The sequence below is a fragment of the Myotis myotis genome, unplaced genomic scaffold (genome assembly GCF_014108235.1).
Source record: "Myotis myotis isolate mMyoMyo1 unplaced genomic scaffold, mMyoMyo1.p scaffold_m19_p_1, whole genome shotgun sequence".
Taxonomy (NCBI): domain Eukaryota; kingdom Metazoa; phylum Chordata; class Mammalia; order Chiroptera; family Vespertilionidae; genus Myotis; species Myotis myotis.
The window spans coordinates 117049599-117074521 of NW_023416313.1; the positions used below are offsets into that span (position 1 = coordinate 117049599).

Genomic DNA, 24923 nt, shown 5'->3' on the forward strand with positions numbered 1-24923 from the left:
AAAAATGAATTAAAAAAATAGAACTACCATATGATCCAGCAATTCCATTTCTGGATATTTATCCAAAGAAAATGAAAACACTGACTCAAAAAGACATATACACTCCCGTATTCATTGCATTATTTACAATAGCTAAGATATGGAAACAACCTAAATGTCCATACATGGATGAATGGATAAAGAAAATGTGGACTCTCTGGTCTAGGCCGTAAGATGGTGGCTGCCCTGGGGTGTGATGTGGTAATGGCAGCGACCAAACCAGAGCTGCCTGATGAAGAAAAGCGAAAAAGATTTTAGAATATTGGAAAACAATGGTCAGTGGCTGCCTAGGTGCCTTGTGGTCTGATGCAGAGTCCTTCTGAGAGCCCATTTCTCCCTTACTCCACTAATGTTTGTCCCCTTTCTCCAGTGCTGAGTGATGTGGAAGTTACTCAGAGGTCATTCCAGGGAAGCAGAGTCTTTCAAGGAACAAAGAAATGCATACTATACCAAGAAAGATTACAGTGAAGCTTGTAAGTATTATATAAAAGCCATAGATATGTGTCCTAAAAATGCTAGCTATTATGGGAATCAAGCAGCTACCTTGATAATGCTCAGAAGGTTCCAGGAAACTCTTGGAAATGCACAGCAGTCAGTGAGGTTGGATGACAGTTTCATCTAGAGACATCTACAAGAAGGCAAATGCCACCTATCGTTAGGGACTGCCATGGCAGCATGTTGCAGTTTCCAGAGAGCCCTAGAATTAGATCACAAAAATGCTCAGGAGCCACAGGCATTCCAGAATGCCAATGCAGTCAGAGAAATGAGGGAACAGTAGAAATGGATTTTGAGAAGTGGGGTTTTCAGAAAGTGGTTTTCTGCATGGATCATGCCTAGAATTTGCTTGCCATCACTTCAATATCCTCAAAGCAGTCCTTAGCTAGTTTGGTTCAGTGGGTAGAGTGTCAGCCTGAGGACTGAAGGGTCTGGGGTTCAATTCCGGTCAAAGGCATGTATCTTGTACCTCGGTTGCAGGCTCAATCCCTGCCCCTATTGGGGCATGTGCAGGGGAATGTGTCTCTCTCATATCGGTGTTTCTCTCTCTCTCTCTCTCTCTCTCTCTCTCTCTCCCCGCCCCCCCCTTCCCTTCCACTTTCTCTAAAAATCAGTGGGGGGCGGGGGGGAACTCAGGTAAGAATTAACAACAACAAAAATCCTCAAAGCAGAATGTTTAGCAATGCTGGGGCATTATCCAGAAGCACAATATGTGGCCAGTGACATTTTATGAATGGATTCCACGCATGCGGATGCTCTGTATGCATGAGGTCTTTGTCCTTATTATGAAGATTATATTGAGAAGGTGGCTCAGTTTTTTGTACAGGCTCTCAGGATGGCTCCTGACCATGAAAAGGCCTGTGTTGCTTGCACAAACGCCAAAGCACTGAAAGCAAAGAAGATGGGAATAAAGCCTTTAAAAAAGGAAATGACAAGCCAGCATATGAACTGTACACAGAAGCCCTAGGGATAGGCCCCAAATATATAAAAAAGATTACTACAAGATTCTGGGAGTGAACAAGAAAGCCTCTGAGGATAAGATCAAGAAAGCTTATTGGAAACGGGCCTTGATGCACCGTCCACATCGGCACAGTGGAGCCATTGTGGAAGTTCAGAAGGAGGAGAAGAAAAAGTTCAAGGAAGTAGGAGAAGCTTTTACCATCTTCTCTGATCCCAAGAAAAAGACTCGCTATGACAGTGGACAGGACCTAGAGGAGGAGGAGGGCATGAATATGGGTGATTTTGATGCAAACAATATCTTCGAGGCATTCTTTGGTGGTCCTGGGGGCTTCAGCTTTGAAGTATCTGTCCAGGGAAGTTCTTTTTTTTCAATTTGGTTAATAAAAGGAAACAATCTAGAACCCATAAAATGCTGACTTGTTCCGTTTAACCTTGGATGTGGACACAATTCACCTCCTCCTTTCATCATGTCTCCTTGTACTTAGAGCAGTTTAGTTTGCTCAGTTGGATGCCCTGTGTCTGTGAGTGGGGTGAAGGAAAGGGAGTCAGTGCTGAAGACTATGGGGAAGGGAAGGAGGTGGAGGGATGAACAGGGAGGCAGCTTGTGAGATTTGTTTCACTGTTTAACTTTATTTTTTAAAATGTTAAGAGGGGCCCTAACCGGTTTGGCTCAGTGGATAGAGCGTTGGCCTGTGGACTCAAGGGTCCCAGGTTTGATTCCAGTCAAGGGCATGTACCTTGGTTGAGGCACATCCCCAATAAGGGTGTGCAGGAGGCAGCTGATCGATGTTTCTCTCTCATTGATGTTTCTAACTCCCTATCCCTCTTCCTTCCTCTCTGTAAAAAATCAATAAAATATATTTTTTAAAAATGTTAAGAGGGGAAAAAATGTAGTATATCTACAATAGAATACTATTCAGCCATTAAAAATAATGCAGTTTTGTCATTTGAGCCAATATGGATGAACCTTGAGGGTTTTATGCTAAATTCAATAAGTCAAAGAGAAAGAAAAATACCATATGATCTCACTTATATGTGGAATTGAAGGAAAAAAAAAAAAGCTCAAACAAAGGAGCTCATGGATACAGAGAACAGATTAGTGATCACCAGAGGCAGGGGGTGGGAAGTGGGGGAGGGAGAAATAGGTGAAGGAGGTTAAAAATAATAAACGTCCAACTATAAAATAAATTAGTCATAGGGATGTAATATAGAGCCTAATGACTATAGTAATCTACACTAATAAAAGAGAAACATGCAAATTAACCATCACTCTGCCACGCTGCTACACACACCAGCCAACGGGAGCAAGTATGCAAATTAACCCAACTAAGATTGCGGCGGCCATGGAGCTGGAGCGAGCAGGAGGCTTGGGTTGCCCCCAGCGATGGATGAAGCCAAGCTTCCCGCCTGCCCTGGCCGGCCTTGGGCTCCACTCAAGGCTACAAAGTTTCAATTATAGAAGATAAATAAATCCCAGATACCTGCTTCCAGCCTGCCTGGCCTCTGCTCAAGGAGGCACTGAAAAACAAACAAAAACAAAAACAAAAAAAGGAGAGGCTGAGAGCTTGGGTCACCAGGGGGCATGGCCAGCCTGAAAATGGCCCTCAGTCCCTCACCCAGGCTGGCCACACCTCCATGGGGTGAGGGTTCCCACTGGGGGGCTTGACCAGCCTGAAAACAGCCATCAGCCCCTCACCCAGGCTGGCCAGGCACCCCAGCAAGACCCCCACCCTGATCCAGGACACCCTTCAGGGCAAACCAGCCAGCCCCCAACCGTGCACCAGGTCTCTATCTATTCTAATAAAAGGGTAATATGCTAATTAGACTGGGAGACCTTCCAGACGTTCTTCTGGACAAAGCCATGGTGGCGGGGCCTAGGTAGAGGCAGTTAGAAGCCAAGAGGGGAGGGCAGTTGTGGGTAATAAGGCTGATGGGGGGCGGGGCCATTGGGGGTAAGCAGACCAGCAGGGGGGCCAGTTGGGGGCAAGCAGGCCATCAGTGGGGGTCAGTAGGAGGTGATCAGGACAGCAATGGGGGACAATTTGGAGTGAGCAGGGGGGCAGTTGGGGGCAAGCAGGCCAGCGGGGAGGGGATGTGGGGGTGAGCAGGCCAGCAGGGGGCAGTTGGGGTAAGCAGGCCGGCAGGCAGAGTGGTTAAGGGCAATCAGACAGGCAGGCAGGCAGGCAGGTGAGTGGTTAGGAGCCAGCAGTCCCGGATTGTGAGAGGGATGTCTGACTGTCAGTTTAGGCCCAATCCCTGTAAACTGGAAGTAGGACATCCTTCGAGGGGTCCCAGATTGGAGAGGGTGCAGGCCGGGCTGAGGGACATCCACCACCACCGCCCGCCCCCCCCCCCCGTACAAATTTCATGCACCAGGCCACTAGTAATACTATAATACTGTAATACAGTATAATACTATAATACCATATTGTATATTTGAAAGTTGCTATGAGAATAGATACTAAAAGTTCTCATCACAAAGAAAAAAAATGTAACTATATATGATGATGGATTTTACCTAACTTTATTGTGATCACTTCACAATATATACTAACTAGAGGCATGAAATTCGTGCAAGGGGCTTGTCCCCCGCCACCTTGGCTTCGTCCAGAAGCTCATCCGAAAAGTCATCCCGTCTAATTAGCACATCTAATTAGCATATTATAGATATTGAATTATTTGTAATATACCTGAAACTAATATGACATTACATGTTAATTATATCTAAACTAAAAAATGGAAAATAACATGTGTTAGTGAGGATGTGGGAGAAATTGTAACCTTTGTGTATTGTTAATGGGAACATAAAATGGTGCAGTCACTGTGTAACATGGTTTGGTGGTTCCTCAAAAAGTTGAACATAGAATTCATATGACCCAGTAATTCCACTCCTAGGTATGTACCCCAAAGAATTAAAAACAGTTGTTCAAACAAAAAATTTGTTCAGTAAATTCATAGCAGCATTATTTTCTATAGTTAAAAGGTAGAAATAACCCAAATGTCCAACAACAGATAACAAAATGTGCTATAGGCACACAATGAAATATTATTCATCCATCAGAAAGAAACATTCTGATGCATTCTGGTGCAGCAGGATAAACCTTAAAAACATACTAAATGAGATAAGTCATATGCAGAAGGGCAAATATCGTATGATTCCACTTAGCCTATCTAATAAAAGAGAAACATGGTAATTAGCCATACATCCGCTACCCTTCCCATTGGCTAATCAGGGCGATATGCAAATTAACTTCCAGCCAAGGTGGCGGCCGGCAGCCAGGCAGCTTGAAGTTAACATGAGGCTTGCTTGCTTCAGTGATGGAGGACTCCAACATTCCCCGCCTGCTGCTGCTGGGCTCTGAGCTGCTAAGAAACATTGTTACAAATATAGAAACTAAACAAAACCCCAGAAACCTGTTTTCAATCAGCCGGGATCTCAGAGCTGGAGTTGCAACAAAGTTTCAAATACAGAAAGTAAACAAAGCCAGAAACCTGCTTTCAGCAGCGAGGTCTCACAGCTAAAGATGGCTCTCAGCTCCAGTGACAGCCATAAATCCAAGAATAAAAAAAAAAAAAAAGGAAAAAAGGAGCCATTGGGAGCTTCAGTCACCCGCCAGCCTGAAAACGGCCCTCAGCCCCTCACCCAGACTGGCCAGGCACCCAAGCGGGACCCCCACCCTGATCCAGGACACCCTTCAGGGCAAACCAGCCAGCCCCCACCCGTGCACCAGGCCTCTATCCTATATAGTAAAAGGGTAATAAGCCTCACAGCACCGGGATCAGCGTGACAGGGGGCAGTGCCCAAACCCCCTGATTGCCCTGCGGCTCTGTGTGTGACAGGGGGCGGGGCCACAACCTCCCTATCCGCCCTGCTCTGTTCGTGACAGGGGAAGGCGCCCCAACCCCCTGATCAGCCCTGCTCTGTGCCTGATGGGGGGAGCTCCCCAACCCCCCCATGGGCCCTGCTCTGTGTGTGACAGGGTGCAGCCCCCCAACCCCCCCATGGGCCCTGCTCTGTGTGTGACAGGGTATGAAGCCCCAACCCCTTGACTGGCCCTGCTCTGTGCATGACAGGGGGCAGCGCCCCAACCCCCTTATCGGCCGGCTCTGTATGTGACAGGGGTGGCACCACAACCCCCTGATCCACTCTGCTCTGTGCGTGACAGGGGTTGACGCCGCAACCTCCCTATCGACCCTGCCTTGAGTATGACGGGGGCGGCGCCCCAACACCCCAATCGGCCCTACCCTGAGTGTGACTGAGGGTGGCATCGCAACCTCCTGATCCGCCCTGCTCTGTGCATGACAGGGGGCGCGCCCCAACTCCCCAATCAGCCCTGCTCTGAGCCCGACCAGGGGTGCGGGGCAGGCACCTAGGGATTGGGCTTGCCCTCTGCAACCCGGGAGTGGGCCTAAGCCAGCAGGTCGTTATCTCCCGAGGGGTCCCAGACTGTGAGAGGGCACCGGCCGGGCTGAGGGACCCCCCCTCACCCCCCCCGAGTGCACAAATTTTTGTGCACCGGGCCTCTAGTACTAGTATAAGTACCTAGAATAGGCAAATTCATAGAGAAAAAAAGCATCATAGAGGTTACCAGGAGTGGTGAGGGAGTGTAGAATGCAGAATTATTGTTTAATAAGTACAAAGTTCCTGTGTGGAATGATAAAAAAGAAAAATGTTCTAAAAATGGCTTGGCTGATGCAGCTCAGTGGTTGAGCATTGACCCATGAACCAAGAGGTTGCTGGGTTTTTGTTGTTGTTGTTGTTGTTTTTAAATTAAATCTTTATTGTTCAGATTATTACATTTGTTACTCTTTTTTCCCCACATAGCTCCCCTCCACCCGGTTCCCACGCCACCCTCTGCCCTAACCCCCTACCCCCACTGTCCTCATCCATAGGTGTACAATTTTTGTCCAGTCTCTTCCCGCACCCCCCACACTCCTTTCCCCCCGCCGAAAATAGTCAGTCCACTCCCGTTCTATGCCCCTGATTCTATTATATTCACCAGTTTATTCTGTTCATTAGATTATTTATTCACTTGATTTTCTGATTCACTTGTTGATAGATGTGTATTTGTTGTTCATAATTTGTATCTTTACCTTTTTCTTCTTCTTCCTCTTCTTAAAGGATACCTTTCAGCATTTCATATAATACTGGTTTGGTGGTGATGAACTCCTTTAGCTTTTTCTTATCTGTGAAGCTCTTTATCTGACCTTCAATTCTGAATGATAGCTTTGCTGGGTAAAGTAATCTTGGTTGTAGGTTCTTGGCATTCATCACTTTGAATATTTCTTGCAACTCCCTTCTGACCTGCATAGTTTCTATTGAGAAATCAGCTGACAGTTGTATGGGTACTCCCTTGTAGGTAACTGACTGTTTTTCTCTTGCTGCTTTTAAGATTCTCTCGTTGTCTTTTGCTCTTGGCATTTTAATGATGATGTGTCTTGGTGTGGTCCTCTTTGGATTCCTCTTGTATGGGGTTCTCTGAACTTCCTGGACTTGTAAGTCTATTTCTTTCACCAGGTAGGGGAAGTTTTCTGTCATTATTTCTTCAAATACGTTTTCAATATCTTGCTCTCTCTCTCTCCTTCTGGAACCCCATAATTTGGATGTTGGTACGTTTGAAGTTGTCCCAGAGGCTCCTTACACTATCTTCATATTTTTGGATTCTTTTTTTCTTTTTGTTTTTCCGGTTGGGTGTTTTTTGCTTCTTCGTATTTTCAAATCTTTAACTTGATTCTTGGAATCTTCTAGTATGCTGTTGGAACTCTGTATAATATTCTTTATTTCAGTCAGTGTATACTTAATTTCTAGTTGGTCCTTTTTCATAACCTCAAGGGTCTCACTAAGTTTATCGGCAGTCTCACTAGACTTATTGAGGGTTTTACTAAATTTATTGATGGTTTCTAGAAAATTCTTGAAAAACCTTAAAAGTGTGGTTTTGAACTCTATATCCAGTAGTTTGCTTTCCTCCATTTCTGTCATTTGTGACCTGTTTCTTTATCTCCGCATTTTTTATGCTTCCCTGTGTTGATTGAGTGGCTTTCTGTGCTAGGTGTCCTATAGGGCCCAGTAGCTCAGCCTCCCCAATTACCTGAGGTGGACACTCTTGGTGCACCCCTTTGTGGGCTTTGTGCACAGTCTTGTTGTAGTTAAGCCTTGATTGTAGGTATCACTGTGAGGAATTGACCTCCAGGCCAATTGGCTGTGAGAATCAGCTGTGTCTGCAGTGGGAGAACTTCTTTGCTGGAGACACCCTTCTGGGGCAAGACTTGCTTCAGTGGGGCTTTGGTGCTCACCAAGTCTGCTCCCTGAGTGTGTCCCTTATGGATCTGAGGAGTTGTAATCTGGATGGTCCCACTCTGACCACTGGGTACACTGGCTCTTGAATCTCTAAGGAGGTGCTAATTTGGCCTCTGCCTGAGGCTACCTAGCAGGAGCCCAGCTGTGAAGCAATGCAAGCTGCTGTGGGGCCTTGGGCCTTCTTTTGGATGTTCTGGGTTTCTCTGACCCAGCTGCAGTTTGTTAGGTAATTTTCAGATTGCAAAGGGCCAGGCCTTTCATATGCAAAAGCCTCTGTGCACAGCTTGGGTGGGGTGGGATCTCTGGGGATAAACATGGCAGAGTAAGCAGCTATGGCTGCTCCTCAGTCCTACCCTAAAAGGCCCCTCTTCTCAGTGTCCCAGTAATCGCTACAAGTACCTCTGAGAGAAAGCTGCCCTCGAGTTCTGACCAATGCCAGACAGTCCAGTTTCTCCCAGTATGAGTCTGGGTCCCCAGAGACTCGCCTGGAACAGGAGTTCAGAGCAGTCAGGAGCTTGAGACTCCCTCCTGATTGAAAAAGAACCGTGTCCTCAGTTGCCAGCCCTTTCCGCATGCACCTCGGTACCTCTGCACTTTACTTCCACACTGCACCTCCTCTGAGTCTCAGTGTGCTTTTCTCTTTCCTTCTAGTTGTAGAATTTCCACTCAGCCAGCCTTCATGTGGTTCTGGATGATGTCCGTTTTTCTTTTAGTTGTATTTTTGAAGTTGTTGTGCGAGGCAGCAATTTCCAGTGTCTACCTATGCCGCCATCTTGGTTTCTCTCGAGGTCGCTGGTTAGATTCCTGGTCAGGGCACATGCCTGGGTTGCAATCTCAGTGCCAAGTAGGGGGTGTGAAAGAGGCAGCCAATTGATGTTTCTATTTCTCTATCCCTCTCCCTTCCTCTATCTAAAAATAAAAAATAAAGATATATTTTTTAACAAGTTCTAGAAATGAATAGTAGGGATAGTTGCACAACACTGTGAATGTACTTAATGCACTGAACTATACACTTTAAAACAGTTTAAATGGTAGATTTTGTTACGTATATTTTAACCACAATTTTTTTTAAGTTGTATCACTTCTAGGCCAAGCTTTCATTGCCAATGTGACACTTTTAAAAAATAGATATATTTGTATTGATTTCAGAGAGGAAGGGAGAGGGAAAGAGATATAGAAACATCAATGATGAGAGAGAATCATTAATTGGCTGTCTCCTGTATGCTCCTTACACAACCCAGGCATGTGTCCTTGACCAGAATCGAACCTGGACCCTTTGGTCCGCAAGCCGACACTCTATCCACTGAGCCAAACCAGCTACGGCTTATGACAATATTTAAATGGCAAGTAACACGCCTGGCCCAGTAGTTCAATTGGTTGAGCATTATTCCAATACCCCAAGGTTGTGGGTTGTTCGATCCCCCATCAGGACACATACAAGAATTGACCAATGAAATAAATCTCTGTGTGTGTGTGTGTGTGTGTGTGTGTGTGTGTGTGTTTCTCTCTTTCTCTCCCTCCTTCCCTCCCTCCCCCTTCCTTTCTCTCTCTCCCAAATCAATAAAAATAAAACTCTTAAATAAAAATAATAATAAAAGGCTCAATCACAATTAAATGTGTGCAATAAAAAGAAATGAGCTGCCAAAACCGGTTTGGCTCAGTGGATAGAGCGTCGGCCTGCGGACTGAAAGATCCCAGGTTCGATTCTGGTCAAGGGCATGTACCTGGATTGCAGGCATATTCCCAGTAGGGGATGTGCGGGAGGCAGCTGATCGATGTTTCTCTCTCATCGATGTTTCTAACTCTCTATCTCTCTCCCTTCCTCTCTGTAAAAAATCAATAAAATATATTTAAAAAAAAAAAAAAAGAAAAGAAATGAGCTGTCAGGGCCATGAAAAGACCCATATGGGTCAACTTTCTTTCTCTCTCTCTCTTGCTCTCCCTCTTTCTTCCTCTTCCTTCCTTTCTTCCTTCCTTCCTTCCTCCCTCCTTCCCTCCTTCCCTCCCTCTCTTTCTTCCTCTCCCTTCCTCCCTTCATTTCTTTCTTTCTTTCTTTCTTCCTTCCTTTCTTTCTTTCTTTCTGAAGAGGGACTGTAGGATTCCCTATGGTAACTATGTCCTCCAGAGATTGCACAACCTCCTTAGCAAATTGTGGTTTCCTCTGGACCAATTTTAAATGCATATTGCTAAGTGAAAGAAGCTGATCTGAAAAGGTTACCTACTTTATGATTCCAACTATATGACATCCTGGAAAAGACAAAATTATGAATACGGTTAAAAGATCAGAAGTTACCAGGAGGTGAGGGTACCAGTGAGAAGGGTGGGGTGGGGTGGGAGGAAGGAGAGATGAACAGGTGGAACTCGGAGGATTTTTAGTGCAGTGAAGAAACTACTCTATATAATATTATAATGGTGGATGCATGGCATTATGCATTGGCCAAAACCCCCAAAATGTACAACACAAAGAGTGAACCTGACTGTAAACTATGGACTTTAGTTAATAAAAATGTATCAATACTGTTTTATCAATGTTAACATATGCACCTACTAATGCAAGAGGTTAATAATAGGGGAAACTGGGAGCAGGGAGAGCAAATATATTGGAATCTCTGTTTTCCACTCATTTTTCTATAACCAAAAAAATAAAGTTTACACCCAGCTGGTGTGGCAAGGTGATAGAGCATCAATCTATGAACAGGAAAGTCACAGTTTGATTCCCGTTTGGGCACATGCTCAGGTTTGGGGCTTAATCCCCAGTAGGGGGCATGCAGGAGGAATTGGATCAATAATTTTCTCTCCTTGTGGATGTTTCTGTCTCTCCCTCTCTCTTCCTCTCTGAAATCAAAATATATATATATATTTAAAAAATAAATAAAGCCTACTTCTTCACAAGACCACTTTCTATACATCAAAGAAAGTAGAGACTATATAGAGAAGCTGGGAGCCACAGGAGCTCTGCAGGGACTACAGGAGTTCTCCAAGGTCAGAGGTGCCTCTGAGCACCATTGTTTATGTCCCCTTTCACCTCCATAGGGTGGGTATGGGCTCCATCCAGGTGCTTTGACCTACCTGCAAGGTCTCTGCAGTATGTTCCCAAGCCCATTTTGTCCCTGAACAAAGGCAGCAAGCAGGATCAACCGGGCATTACTACACACACTTGGCCCTCCCACCTGGAGCCTCTTTGGCTCTGTGGGCCAGTGCTCTGGTGTGCCATAGGCACCTGCTCAGCCCCAACTAACCTTCAAAAACCATCTGGCACAGTTAGCTGATGCAGAGACTGCTTCTATATAAAACCACTTTTTAAAGACTGGGAGAGGTAGCTATTTTGTGTAATTTATATAAACAAACATAGAAAGTCAAACAAAATGAAAAGACAGAAGAATCTCAAATAAAGGAACAAGAAAAATCTCCAGGGGGGAAAAAAAAACACAAAAAAACAAAATCCTAGGGAAATGGAGATAATTAATTTGCCTGATAAAGAATTCAAAGGAAAAAAAAAGAATTCAAAGAAATTATCATAAGGATGCTCACCAAACTTGAGAGTGGAATTGAGGAATTTAGGGAGAACTTCAACAGAGTTAGAAAGTACAATAAAGAACCAAGCCTACCTGAAAAATACAATAACTGAAATAAAAAATACATTAGAAGGAATCAATAGCAGATTAGCTAATACAGAAGAACGGATCAGTGACCTGGAAAGCAGACTAAAGGCAATCAACCAATCAGAGCAGCAAAAAAGAAAAATGAATTTTTAAAAATGAGGATAACCCCCTGGCAATGGGCAAGGAGACACCTGATTGGTGGTGTTGCTCTTATATCAATCAGGGGCAGAGCAGACATGCAGGCCTTAGTTCATCCTAGCTTGATGCCTGTCTTGGTGGCCAGAGCTGTTTCATGCCTGAGGCACATTAAAAAAAAAATGAGGATAGTTTAAGGAACCTCTGGGACAACATCAAGCACTCAAACGTTCACATTATAGGGATTTCCAACAGGAGAAGAAAGGGAGAAAGGAACAGAAACTTTATTTTAAAAAATCATGGCTGAAAACTTTCCTAACCTGGGAAAGGAAACAGACACCCAAGTCCAGGAAAAGAGAAAGTTTCCAACAAGATGAACTCAGAACCTGCTCCGCTCGCTCTGGCTGCATTACTGACATCTGGGACTCACCATCACGAATACTATGTCGGAAGCAAATGGTACTTTTGCCTCATACCTTTTGAAAAGCCTTCTGAAGATCACTCAAAAAACGTGTTTTCTCACCCATGAGAATCTCCTCTGCCTTGGCCATGTTCTTCATGGGGGCAAAGGGAAACACCACAGCCCAGATGGTCCAGGCACTTTTTTTAAGTAAAAGTAATGGTAGAAGTGAATATGTCCAATCACTTCTCGTTGAAGTCAACAGGACTGGCATGTAGTACTTACTTAGAACTGACAACAGGCTCTTTGGAGAAAAAAATCTTATGATTCAACTCATCTTCCTGCCTCAAACTCTATGAAGCAGAGATGGAAGAGATCAACTTCTTCAAAGCTACAAAGGAGGCTAGAAAACACATAAACACCTAGATGGCTAACAAGACAGAAAGTAAAATTAGAGTTGCTGTCTCCAAATTGAGTTAGTCAAGTTACGTGTCTAGTTCTCATGAATTCCATGTTCTCCTAAGGAATAATCCGTTTAACAAACAGCAAACCAAGGAAAGACCACTTAAAGTCAGCAAGAATGAGGAGAAACCTGTGCAAATGACTACCTTTAATGTGGCCTACACAGGAGAAATATTCACCAAAATTATGGTGCTGCCTTATGTTGGCAAAGAGCTGAAGATGTTCATCATGCTTCCTGATGAAAATGTCAATTTGGAAATGGTGGAAAATAACTTATTCAGGAGAAATTCGTATTATGGACGAGGCCAGATATGATGGATGAAGAAGAGGTGGAAGTGTTCCTCCCTAGATTTATTTTTTCTGTTATAAGATGGTTTTTGTTAAATTGATTTGGACATACTGTAGGTCAAATAATATATTCTGAAAACAACAATTTTGGACTTTATAGCATGACATAAAATTAGTAGCTTCAAAGATGTTAGTCATACTCCCAGCAACAGCATATAATTCAACTATGTAGAAATATAGAACTCTAGAACTAGCTAGAAACTCAGAAATCGGTGAGCTTAATATCCTCATTTTGTGAGAAAGCTAGACTCAGAGGCTAAGTGATTTGCCCAAGTTCATATACCTAATAGTAATAAAGCTAATAATCAAACCAATTTTTCCTAAAACTATAACTCTATCAATAATATTTCAACTGGCTCTCTATCAACAAAAAGTGTAGGCTTTTCTAATGCTTCACTGTGACATGAGAGCTAAGACACTACAGGAAGTCGTTGATGAATCTGGTGACTGACTCCCCAAAGGCTTCTTTACCACGTCTGGAGTCAAATCCAGAGAATGACCACTTAACCCCAAGTGCATCTTTTTTCATGACCGCCCGCAAAATTATGTGTTCCTTCTAAGTCTCCCTTATGCACTGAGGTTTTAGTTATACAAAAACCCCTTCCAGTCAAACAAGAGAAAATTCAAACATGAGAAACTCAAGCCTTCTTTCAACATTTCCATGACGTTTGGGGTAGTTTATTTTCCAACCTCTGTGACAGACAAGACTTCCTGAGCAAAAGGACTACATGTGGGAAATCAATGCAAACAGCACTGAGAAGAAAAACAAAGTTCAAAAATAATTGCTTTTTGTGCTTGTCACTGGGGACTTTTGATCTTCTAAACATTCCTTGAGTTCCTCCACATGATTTTCAATCTTTGCATTTTTAAGCCCCTGGAATCCTTCTCTTGTAGAATGGTCTTCTACTTTTCATTTATAAAGAAAGGACTGCACACAAAAAAGAAAAAAGAAAAAAAAGAAAGGACTGCACGCTGTACCTTGTAGTAGAGGGTGAGATACTGCATGTTGGTCTCCTTCCCCTGCAGGCTCCCCTTGAAGAGTCAGTGTGACATTCTGCCTCCTACACAACAGATAGGCACGTTCCCAGGAAGCAAGCTCTTCCAGTTCCAGGTATGTGGCTCCTTCCTTCTGAGAATTCCCTGCACTACAATCCCCTTTTCTGACCTTCCAGAGAGAGGTATCCTCGAATTTGCAAGTCTGGGTGAGAATGGGCCCTTGTGGTCAAACAATGAAGGCGTCCAGGGGCGCCTTCCTTGCTGGGTACTCAGAGGCTCCTCATCACCTGAGCAGGATGTTCCTCCACCTCTGCTGGGATGAGAGGCCTCTGCTACCACGCCAGCACCTTTGCCACCCGTCCCTTCAGCATGGCCAGGCTTTGCCACCCCGGCCCTGCTTTCGCCCTCTCTAGATTTAAACTGGAGGAGAATGACGGCATGGAGGATGTCCTTTACTCTCTGGGCATGGTCAATGCCTTTGAGTGGGACAGGGCATATTTTCCAAAATGTTATCCATGAGATAACTGTTTCTGTCCACGGTCATGCACAAGTCCTTTGTGGAGGTCAGTGAGGAAGGCACAGAGGCTGTAGCCATCACCGCCACCATCAGGATGCTTCTATGTGCAAGAATCATCCCAGGTTCTATGCTGACCTCCCCTTCCTTTTCTTTACTTAGCACAGCAAAACCAACAGTATTCTCTTCTGTGGCTGATTCTCCTTCCCTTAAGGAAATGGTCAGCACTGCATGTAGCCCTTCTCCTGTCTCCTACGACCACTTTTCCTCTGTCACTTAACCATGTGCCTGAAATCCCAAGTAGGCTTTGGTGACAATTCAAAAATTAAAGGCCTAATTTTGAATACTCCCCGCCCACCCAAGAAAAGATGAACTCAAAGAGACCCATACCAAGATACATTGTAATTAAAATGGCAAAAGTTAAAGATAAAGAGACAATGGGAGGAAGAAAGAGGAAAACACGAGTTACATATAAAGGAAACCCCATAAGGCCATCAGCTGATTTCTCAGCAGCAACTTTACAGGCCAGAAGGGAGTGGCAGGCCTTCTTTAAAGTGCTGAAAGAAAGAAACTTATAACCCAGAATAATTTAGCTGGCAAGTTTATTATTCAGAATTGAAGGAGCAATAAAGAGTTTCCCAGAGAAAAAAAAACTAAACAAATTCATCACTATTAAACCAGGTTTACAAGAAATATTAGCCCTAACTGGTCAAGGGTCCCAGATTCGATTCCAGTCAAGGGCATGTATCTTGGTTGCAGGCACATCCCCAGTAGGAGGTGTGCAGGAGGCAGCTGATTGATGTTTCTCTCTCATTGATATTTCTAACTCTCTATCCCTCTCCCTTCCTCTCTGTAAAAAATCAATAAAATATATTTTAAAAAATAAAAATAAAAATCATCATTCTCCCCTTTAAAAAAAAAGAAATATTAAAAGGTCTTTTTTAAGCAAAAAAGGAAAGGCCATAACAAGAAATAAAAAAATATGAAAAAGGAAAAAATCTCACTGTTAAAGTCAAATATTTAATAAATACAGTGAATCAGATAGTTAAAGGTAAAAATAAAAATGTATCAAACTCAAACTACAGTAAATAGTTAGGTGATATACAACACAAAGAGATCTAAAACATGACATCAATAACACAAAGCCTGGAGGAGGAGTAAAAATGTAGTCCTTAGAAAATATATTTGAACTTAAATTCCTATCAGCTTAAAATAGAATGCTATAGAGAGAATAATATACATAAACCTCATGATAACCACAAACCAAAAAAGTTTTGCCAGTGAAGGAAACCATCTACAAGATGAAAAGGCAGTTGCTGAATGGGAGAGATAGTCGCAAATGATGCATCCAATAAGGGGTTAATATCCAGAACATAAAAAAACTCATACAACTTAAAACCAAAAAATATATATATAATTTAAAAATGGGCAGAGGACCTGAATTGACATTTCTCTAAAGAGGAGTAATGGCCAACAGACATGTGAAAAATGCTGACCATCACTATCAGGAAAATACAAACTGAAGCCACACCTGTCAGAATGGCTATCATCAATAAATTAACAAACAACAAGTGCTGGTGAGGATGTTCAAGAAAAGAGAACCCTCTCACACTGTTGGTGGGAATTCAAATTGATGCAGCCACTGTGGAGTTTCCATAAAAAATTAAAAACATAACTGCCAGCCCTGGCCTGTGTTTCTCAGTGGTTAGAACATGGGTCCACACACCAAAGGGTCACAGATTCAATTCCCTGTTAAGAGTATGTACCTGGGTTGCTGATTTGATCCCCCAGGTCCAGGGCACTTGCGGGAGGCAGCCAATAGATGTGTCTCTCTCACATTGATGTTTCTCTCTCTCTCCCCCCTCCCTTCTCCTCTCTCTAAAAAAATCAATGGAAAAAATATCCTCAGGTGAAGATTGGAAAAAAAAATTGAACTGCCTTATGACCCAATGCCACTTCTGAGTATTTCTCCAAAGAAAACAAAAACACTAATTAAAAAATATATACATCCCTATGTTTATTGCAGTGTTACTAGTAACTGCCAAGATATGGAAGCAACCATATAGATGTCGATCAATAGAAGAGGTGGATGCCTGGGGGTGGGGGCAGGCTAGGTCAATTGGGGGAAATAAGGGGACATATGTAATACTTTCAACAATAAAGATTTTTTAAAAAATAATAGTAGAAGATGTGATATATATATATATATATATATATATAATCAAACCCTAATACGCAAATAGACCAAGCAATGGAACAACCGAACAACCGGTCACTATGACATGCACTGACCACCAGAGGGTGCGTGCAGAACATGGTGGAATTCGGCCACAGCAGGATGGTGGAGCAGGTGAGCAGGGCTCCAGACCAAGGTGGGCACCAGTCGTTGTCACTGAGGCGAGCCTCTGGTTGTTACTGAAAATTCTTTGCTCCCATGCACCGCGGTCCCACCCGGCCCTGATTGCCCTTCAGGACTTTTCCACCCCCACCCCCCCCAGCCCCCGCTCCTGAGGGGTGATTGAGGCCGCAGCCACCTCTCACACCCACTGCTGGCAACAGCCCCACTCGCACCCGCTGCCAGCGCTAGAGTTGCTTCTCCCACCCACTGCCAGTGCCAGCCCCTCTTGCACCTGCAGCCAGCACCATAGCTGCCACTCACACCTGCTGCTGGTGCCCAGCACCTGCTGCTGGCCCTAATCATCCCTGAGGGATTCTCCACCTCCCCCTGCTCCTGAGGGGCGATCAGGGCAACAGCTGCTGTTCACACCCACTGCTGGCACGGGCCCCAATTGCTCTGTGCCATCAGAGGGTGCAAGCTTGGCCGGCGCCATCAGCATGTGGGAGGGATGGTGGTGGGAGCAGGGCTGCCTGCAGAGAGGAGACCAGGGGCTGTGGTGGAAGGGGCCAGGAAAGGGCGCAGAGGATAGGCTGAGACCTGCCCCTGTGCACACCTCAGCCTCGCAGCCCACAGTTTCTTTCAAGGTGCACAAATTCGTGCACTGGGCCCCTAGTTCAGCAATAAAAAAGAATGTAATCGTGCTACCTATTATAGCATGGATGGGCCAAGAGGGTATTATGATAAATAAAGTAAGTCAGACAGAGAAAGACAAATACCAAATTATTTCACTTATATGTGGAATCTAAACCCTGCCCCCCCCCCCAAAAAAAATGAATAAGCAAACAAAGTAGAAACAGAGTCATAGACATACAGAACAAGATGATGGCTGCCAAAGGGGAGAGGAGTGGGGGGATGGGAAATTTAAAATAAAGTCTACCAATTACAAAAACAAAAAGGCTAGTAACAATAAACTATTGCCAAAACATAAGAAAAAGACCCAGGACTTCCTCTCTGTACTCCTGGGGTGGAGCACACGCTGTGCTCACTTCCACAGTGGCAGAGCCTCCCTTTCCCACTCTGATGCTCCCTAATTTCACCTCCAGTGTTTTCATCTGCAAAATGGAAGCAGAGAGTGGGATTAGTTGATCTCATAAAAGCCCTAAGTTCTAAGTGTATAGTAAGTTCGCGTTGTTCTTTACGAAATGAGAGAGCTGTTCATTATGTTTTATATCCTGTGCATGACCAAGTTTTGACCCTGCCAGCACCCCTGTCTAAGTTGCCTACATATGAGAAACAGAACTGCTGGTCCTCATTTCCTACTACTTCTCTGAGTAGAAACCACAAAGACTAATAGGGGTAAACTGTAATACCACCTTTGACCGGCAAGAAGTGTTATCTACTATATACCATCTCCAATCTTGCTGAAGCCTTCCTTCTGCTTGTTATTATTTTTTATTTATTGCTGACAGTATTACAGATGTCCTCCATCCCCCCCCCTTTGCTCCCCTCCACCCTGTTCCCACCCCAGGCCTTTCCTACACTATTATCTGTGTCCATGGACTATGCATATATGCATATATGTTCTTTGGTTAATCTCTTTCTGTCCTCCTCTGAGATCAGTCAGTCTGATCCATGAATCCATGCCTCTTACATGTGGAATCTAAAAATAAAAAAATAAAATAAAAAAACCAACAAAACAAATGAATGAACAAAGCATGAACAGAGTCATAGAAATATAGAACAAGATGATGGCTGCCAAAGGGGTGGGGAGGGGGGATGGGAATTTTAAAATAAAGTCTATCAATTACAAGAACAAAAAGGCTAGTAACAATAAACTATTGTTGTTCGTCAGTTTATTTTGTTCATTAGATTCCATATATAAATGAAATCATGTGATATTTGTCTTTCTCTGGCTGGTTTATTTCTCTTAGCATAATAATCTCCAGATCGCCCTGACCGGTTTAGCTCAGTGGATAGAGTGTCGGCCTGCGGAATGAAAGGTCCCAGGTTCGATTCCGGTAAAGGGCATGTACCTTGGTTGCGGGCACATCCCCAGTAGGAGGTGTGCAGGAGGCAGCTGATAGATGTTTCTAACTCTCTATCTCTCTCCCTTCCTCTCTGTAAAAAATCAATTAAAAAAAAAATAATAATAATCTCCAGATCCATCCTTGCTGTCGCAAATGGTAAGAGATCCTTTTTCCACCACATAGTATCAGTTTATTTTTGCTTTATTACTAATCAAGACTCAGCTTTTCCCGGCCTGAGTGGCTCAGTGTTTGAGTGTTGACCTGTGAATCAGGAGGTCGCAGTTCGATTCCCAGTTCGAGCACATGCCCAGGTTGTGGACTCAGTCCCCAGTGTGAGGCACACCGGAGGCAGCAGATCAATGAGTCTCTCTCATCATTGATGTTTCTATCTCACTCTCCCTTTCCTTTCCTCTCTGAAATCAATAAAGATAAAATAAAATAAAATAAAATAAAATAAAATAAAATGACTAAGCTTTATCTGTCCTACAAATCATGAGTCTCTGAAATTAGGTGAAAATGAGCCATACCTTCATTCCCAACATGTTCATTCAGTGGCATAATTACCCCAACATTCTGGAAGTAATCATAGCTGTCTGTGGCTTTGAAAAAAATAATAAATTTAAGAAGTAAAATCAGCTGAAATCTTGGAGAGAGGAAGCACCTCCCCTGAGCTCCACCTGCCTGTGTTCATGCCTGTCCTCAAACCCAAACCCAACTCTTCAGGGTTCCTCCATCTGAAAGAAGACTCAGCTCACCTGTCAATCAGAGGAGGAACAGCTCTGCCCTAGGAGACCCCAATCTGAGGAAGAAGACAGAGTCCTGTCCTGGGAACCTGGGGCTGAGCAGGGCATGACCCTGTCCTGGACATCACAAACTGTGGAGGAGACACAGTCCCACCTGGGGCTCTGAAGGGGAAATAAGCCTGCCGTGAGAGTCCCAATCTGATGAGGGGGCCTCAGCCCAATCCTGGGAATCTCAGGAAACATGGCCTGGTCTGAGGAAGGAGACATGGCCTTACTCTGGGAGCTCCAGTTTGAGGGGACATGGTCCTATCTTTCAGAGCCCAGAACCAGTGGAAAACTCCATTGATGCCCCCTAGTGGCACATATAAAGACCCCAACAAGCAACAGACAGACATTGCCAGACTGTCAATCCAAGACTCCACCAAGGCCCAGATCACTGGGGAGTTTCAGGCCCAGTCATCACCCAACAGTCACTGCCCCATCTGGCTCCCTATGATCAGGCGTTGACCTAAGCTTCTCACGCATACCTGGCCAATATTTAACTCACTCAGGCTGGCCTAGGGCTTCTCTCTGGCCAGAGCCAAAGTAGGACATGGAGACTTTGCTCTCCCTCCCCTCCCGGCTCCCCAATCCTGCCCCCACAGCAGGCTGCAGGCAGGCTGGAAGAGTTCTGTCCTGCCCCTTCCTGGGCATGTCCTTGACACTCATCACCCCAGGCTGTTCTCACAACAACCCTAGGAAGTGGGAGCCATTATACCCCCTTTAGAGATAAGGAGCCCAAGGCTGAGAAAGCATGATCTGGGAGTTGGTGGGGGAGGGATTCACAAGGTGTTCTCTACACCTTGTGCAGAGCCTCTGTTATGGGTTCACTCAGCGAGATAGACCACTGACTCAGAATTTAAATTTAGGAGCCTTTATTAAGCTGGCCAGCGACTACAGTTACAGCACCCTGCTGAAGCAGAGGCTGAACTGCAGTGCAGACTACAGGAGTTACAGCATTTTTATTTGCAAAAACCACAAAGTTACAAAACCTTAGTTCCTGACACAGTACAGCATCATTACAGTAACTACCTTCCTATCTATGTGTTCTAGGAACAGAGAGTACAGCATGCTGGGAAGGGGCCATGAAGCCATATCTCAAGGCCTGGCCTGATGTCAGTACCTTCCTATCTATGTGTTTTAGGAACAGACAGCACAGCATGACCCATCTGGCCAAAGCGCCAGATATGCAGCCCAGCACACCTCTCCTTGTACCTTGCCTCACTCCTCAGTCAGGACTGCCTGGATAGAACAGGGCAGGTCAGAAATGCAACATGATCAATGAACCATGTAGAGAGGTGGAAAGGGAACTTAGCTGGAGGGTTCGGAGCCCTGAGCTCAAGTTGTAGGTGTGGGTGAAATTGGCTAAATCCCTCGCCCTCTCCATCTTCAGCCACCTCTTAGGTCTTCTCCAGCCCTATAAACCTGAGGGTCCAGCCACGAACAATGAGCCCACTCTCAGCCTCACCTAACACTATAAGCAAAATCCCCTGAGGGTCTGGAAAACTTTGAGGTGGCCCACTGGGGTGAGGTAAATTTGGTGAAGATGAAATGATGGGAAAAGCCTTGGGCTGGGAATCCCACCTCTGCCTCACAAAGAAAATTAAGTGACTTGTCTAAGCCTCTCAGCATGTCCAATTCAGACCCTTTTATCTCAAGTATCACTACCACCCTTTACATAACTTAGTTTAAGTTGTTGAGAGAGGCACTTGATCAGTTCAAGCCATCTTTCTGCGCCAGGCCATATAGGTCAGAGGTCACATGTTAGTCAATAATTGAGTCCCCTTGCAACCATGTCCATCAAAAGTCCCAATAGTCACTACACACTGTGATTTCAGAGGTGGGCCCTGCCAAGAGAGACAATGGCACAGGGGGAAACTAGCAGAGCCACTCAAGAGCCTCTATTTGTCATTTTCCTGTCTTGCCCAACCATCCTCATACCCTCAGTGCAAAGCAACCTTGCCCTCAGTCCTCCCAGACCTCCTCACAAATTAGAGGAAAAACCACAGGTGTTCTTACTCCAAACCAACTCACTCCTTCACTGAAGGAGGCTATGATACTGGGCCAGGTGGTCCTGTCTGGCTCCTTTTTCCCTCAGGATGGCATCTCTCCCAGGATTCCCTGGGTCCCTATGCAAATGTACCCAGTCCCTGAGGACCCTCCAGATCTGCCCAGATAAGTTTCAGTCTTAAGGCAACTTGCTCCTCACAGAAGGATTTCCAATGGACAAAGAAATCTGAGGAGGTAGCAGACTATCTGAAAGAAGGGTAGTGAATGCACTGTGGGGGAGGAGGGAAATCAAGCAGAAGCTGTATTTTCCTAGTCCAAAGCTTATGTGGTTTAAAAAAAAAAAAAAGTCAGTCCATGCCCTGACAGGTGTGTCTCAGTTGGTTGAGCATTGTCCCATGCACCAGAAAATCTGGTTCCATTCCCAGTCAGGGCACATGCCCAGGTTGCGGGCTCAATTCCCAGTGTGGGGCATGCAGGAGGTAGCCAATTGATGATGTTTCTCTCTCATCTATGTTTCTATCTCTCTATCCCTCTCCCTTCCTCTCTCTCTAAAAATCAATAAAAACAGGTTTTTTAAAAAGTCAGTTTATGAATCTGCCCTCTACCTTATCCTTATCATTATTACTGAGGTATTCACACCCTGAGCTCTTCCGCATCACTCAGTGATCCCCTCTTCAAAATTAGCCTCCCAAGATCCTGCACTCTGGTTACTCCTTCATCATGACATAACACCAGGTTCGCAGGATCCGTCTGGAGTTGGGGCTGTAATTCAAACATGTGCAGCTGTGGTGATGGGCTCTAAGGCTATGCAAGTGCCCATTACCTCACTCTAATGAAGGAGGCAGCCTCTGGTCTCCACTGAAGCCACCTGTGCTCTCCCTGCGGGCTCCATGTGCCAGCAGATTTTTCTGATTTTAGAAAGATAATATGGTGACACTTGATACGCTTCCCAAGGCCACCCCTTCACCTCTAGTCCTTCACCTCTGCACCCCCTACTCCATCCTGGGCCAGTAATTAATGAGTCCAATGCCCAGCATGGTCTGGGAAAGGAAAAGAGGCTAAGGCAGGAGGCTGGCTTACACAGAGGCCTAAACCCCAGCTCCTCCACTAACCTTGGGCCTGGTGCATAACCTTTCTGAGTCTAGATTTTCTCATCTTGCTACTGTGCAAGGTAAACCTAACCTCACAGGGGTTGAAGGGAAGCTTGATGAGTGTGTAAAGTACCAGGTGTTACACACACACACACACACACACACACACACACACACACACCAGGAAGGCCGGGAAGGGTAGTTTCAGGATAGGACCAAACCCATGACATGTATGGCATGTGCCACTGTGCTTACACCAGGAACACATGTGTAAGTCGGCATTCCCAGGACCCTGCACCCTCTTACTATTGGGGTCTTGCCAGGGCCTGGACTCAGCCCACTTCCTTCCACTGCTCCCCCACCCAGAAGCTGGGACTGTTGGCGTGCCAGGGAACAATGGGCCCCCAACCCTTCCGGCCCATTGCGTGAGAAGGAGCTGCCAGAAGGAAACTTAACTCCCAGTGGAACAGGCCACCGTCCCCCGGCCCCCGCCCCCCTGACACCCGACCCAGGGAAGCCTGGTGCCCTCACTCCACCCCAGGCTCCTCAAGAGGAGCGCTTCTCACTCTTGTACATTCTGTCCCTACCACCTGGTCTGGCCTTTCTGACCCCCATTTTCAGGGGCATCCCTGACCTCCTCCCCACGGTCTGTGCTGAGTCCTGCAAGAGTCCAGGGTCCTGTTCTCTTTCAGCTGTGCCCCAGGATGTGGCCTAACTAGAGCAGTCTTATGAGTATTGACCAACTGACTGAGGGACTGAGTGCAGGAAGCCAGTCAAGAGATGTTCAGGGGCTCAGGGGCTGAGCCAGGAAAGATGAGAGAGAAGGAACTATCTGGAGGCTCAGCTAAAATTCCTACACAGCAGACAGGGATGAGGTCAGGGCCCCAGAAATCCCTCCAGTGAGCACAGAGCACACGGCTGGGGGTGGCGAGGATGCTGTCCCCGCAAAGTCCTTCCAGAACTTAGGGTTTCATTTGTGTAGCAGCACCTCTGCCTAGATCTCCACCTTCTCCCTCTCTCTCACACACACACACAATCACCCTCCCTCTAGGGGGCCCAGTGCCTCCACCCTCAGGGGAAGCATCAAGGAAAGTGACAGTGGGGTGCTGCTCTTCCACCACGCTTGTCCACATCCAACTCGAAGGGTTCACACCAGGTGGGCTGCTGACCAGAGACTCTAGGATTCCTTCTAGGCATCTGTTTCCCCACCTAGAATCTGTGTGTGGGGAGTGGACTGAATGAGACCTTCCTATAGCTGGGCCCTCCTGGCCTGGGGTGAGGTGGACACTCTAACCCTGAGAACTGCCTTGTTTGATGTACAGGTGGAAGCTGGGCTCTGCCTGGATCTTGACCAGCTACTCATTTTCCACAGCATGGCCCTCCAAAGCTCTGAGCAGGGTCTCTGCTCCCCCATCCAGAGATGTGGCATCACTGGGTCCAGATTCCAGGTTCTCAGGTATGACCACTGCCGGTGAGCCAGAGCAGAAACAGGTTTTGTAAACCTGCCTGATTACCCTGCCTTCCCATATCCACCCCACCTCCTATCCAGGAACTGAGATTTCTTGAATCTCAGGGCAAGGACTCTCAGGCTGGAAAGTGAGTGGCTCCCTTGGCACTAAGGGCACAGGACATGGCAGGCACACCTGTAAACACACACCCAACTGCAAGCACGCACATACCTGGCTGGTGTGCTGATCCACCTGAACATAACATCTAGCAAAGTCACGCACATGTATACACTTAACTCAGGCCCACGCTTGCCCCTGTGCATGCACCCAGAGAGTGGTGTCCCTATTTCTGCAGCATTATAGGTATGCCCACTCCTACTCCCACTCTCCACCAGCTTATTCGTACCATCCCAGGAACTACATTATCTTGTGGACCCCATACCACCTCCACTGTGGAGATTCAAAGGACACTATGTGTGTGGAAGGGCTGTGGGGATGAAATCCAGGCAGGGCCCAGGGGTAACTATGAGGTCTAGTGCTGTGGAGCAGATGGTATAACAGTGAGTTTTTGTTCCCAGCAATGCTACCAATTCATTCATCCATTCATACACAAGCTTTTGTTCATCGGTAACATTTCAAATCATTGGGGGAAAGATATATTATTGAATAAATAATGATGAATATTGGATGTCTATCTCCCTCCTAACATCAAAATTAATTCAAATGGACTAAAATTTTAATGTTAGTAATAAAACCATAAAAGGCCAGAAGTAAACATGGAATTCATATTTTTTATTATCTGAGAATGAAAAAGGCCTTTCTAAATTTCACGCAAGTCCAAAAGCTATAAAAGAAACTATTGCTTCTACTAAATAAAAATAAATAATTTAAAAGAAGCATAAATCAACTCCAAAGACATACAATGGGCATGTGCTGGATATCGTCCCTTTTGCTCCTCCAGATTCCCTCTCTCCCCTG

At 45.3% G+C, this 24923-nt stretch overlaps 2 pseudogenes; both read left to right on the plus strand.

Annotated features, from left to right (window-relative positions):
* Positions 1-213: 213 nt before the first annotated feature.
* Positions 214-14462, plus strand: LOC118668954 (annotated as a pseudogene).
* On the plus strand, positions 11559-11703 carry LOC118662122 (annotated as a pseudogene).
* Positions 14463-24923: the final 10461 nt, after the last annotated feature.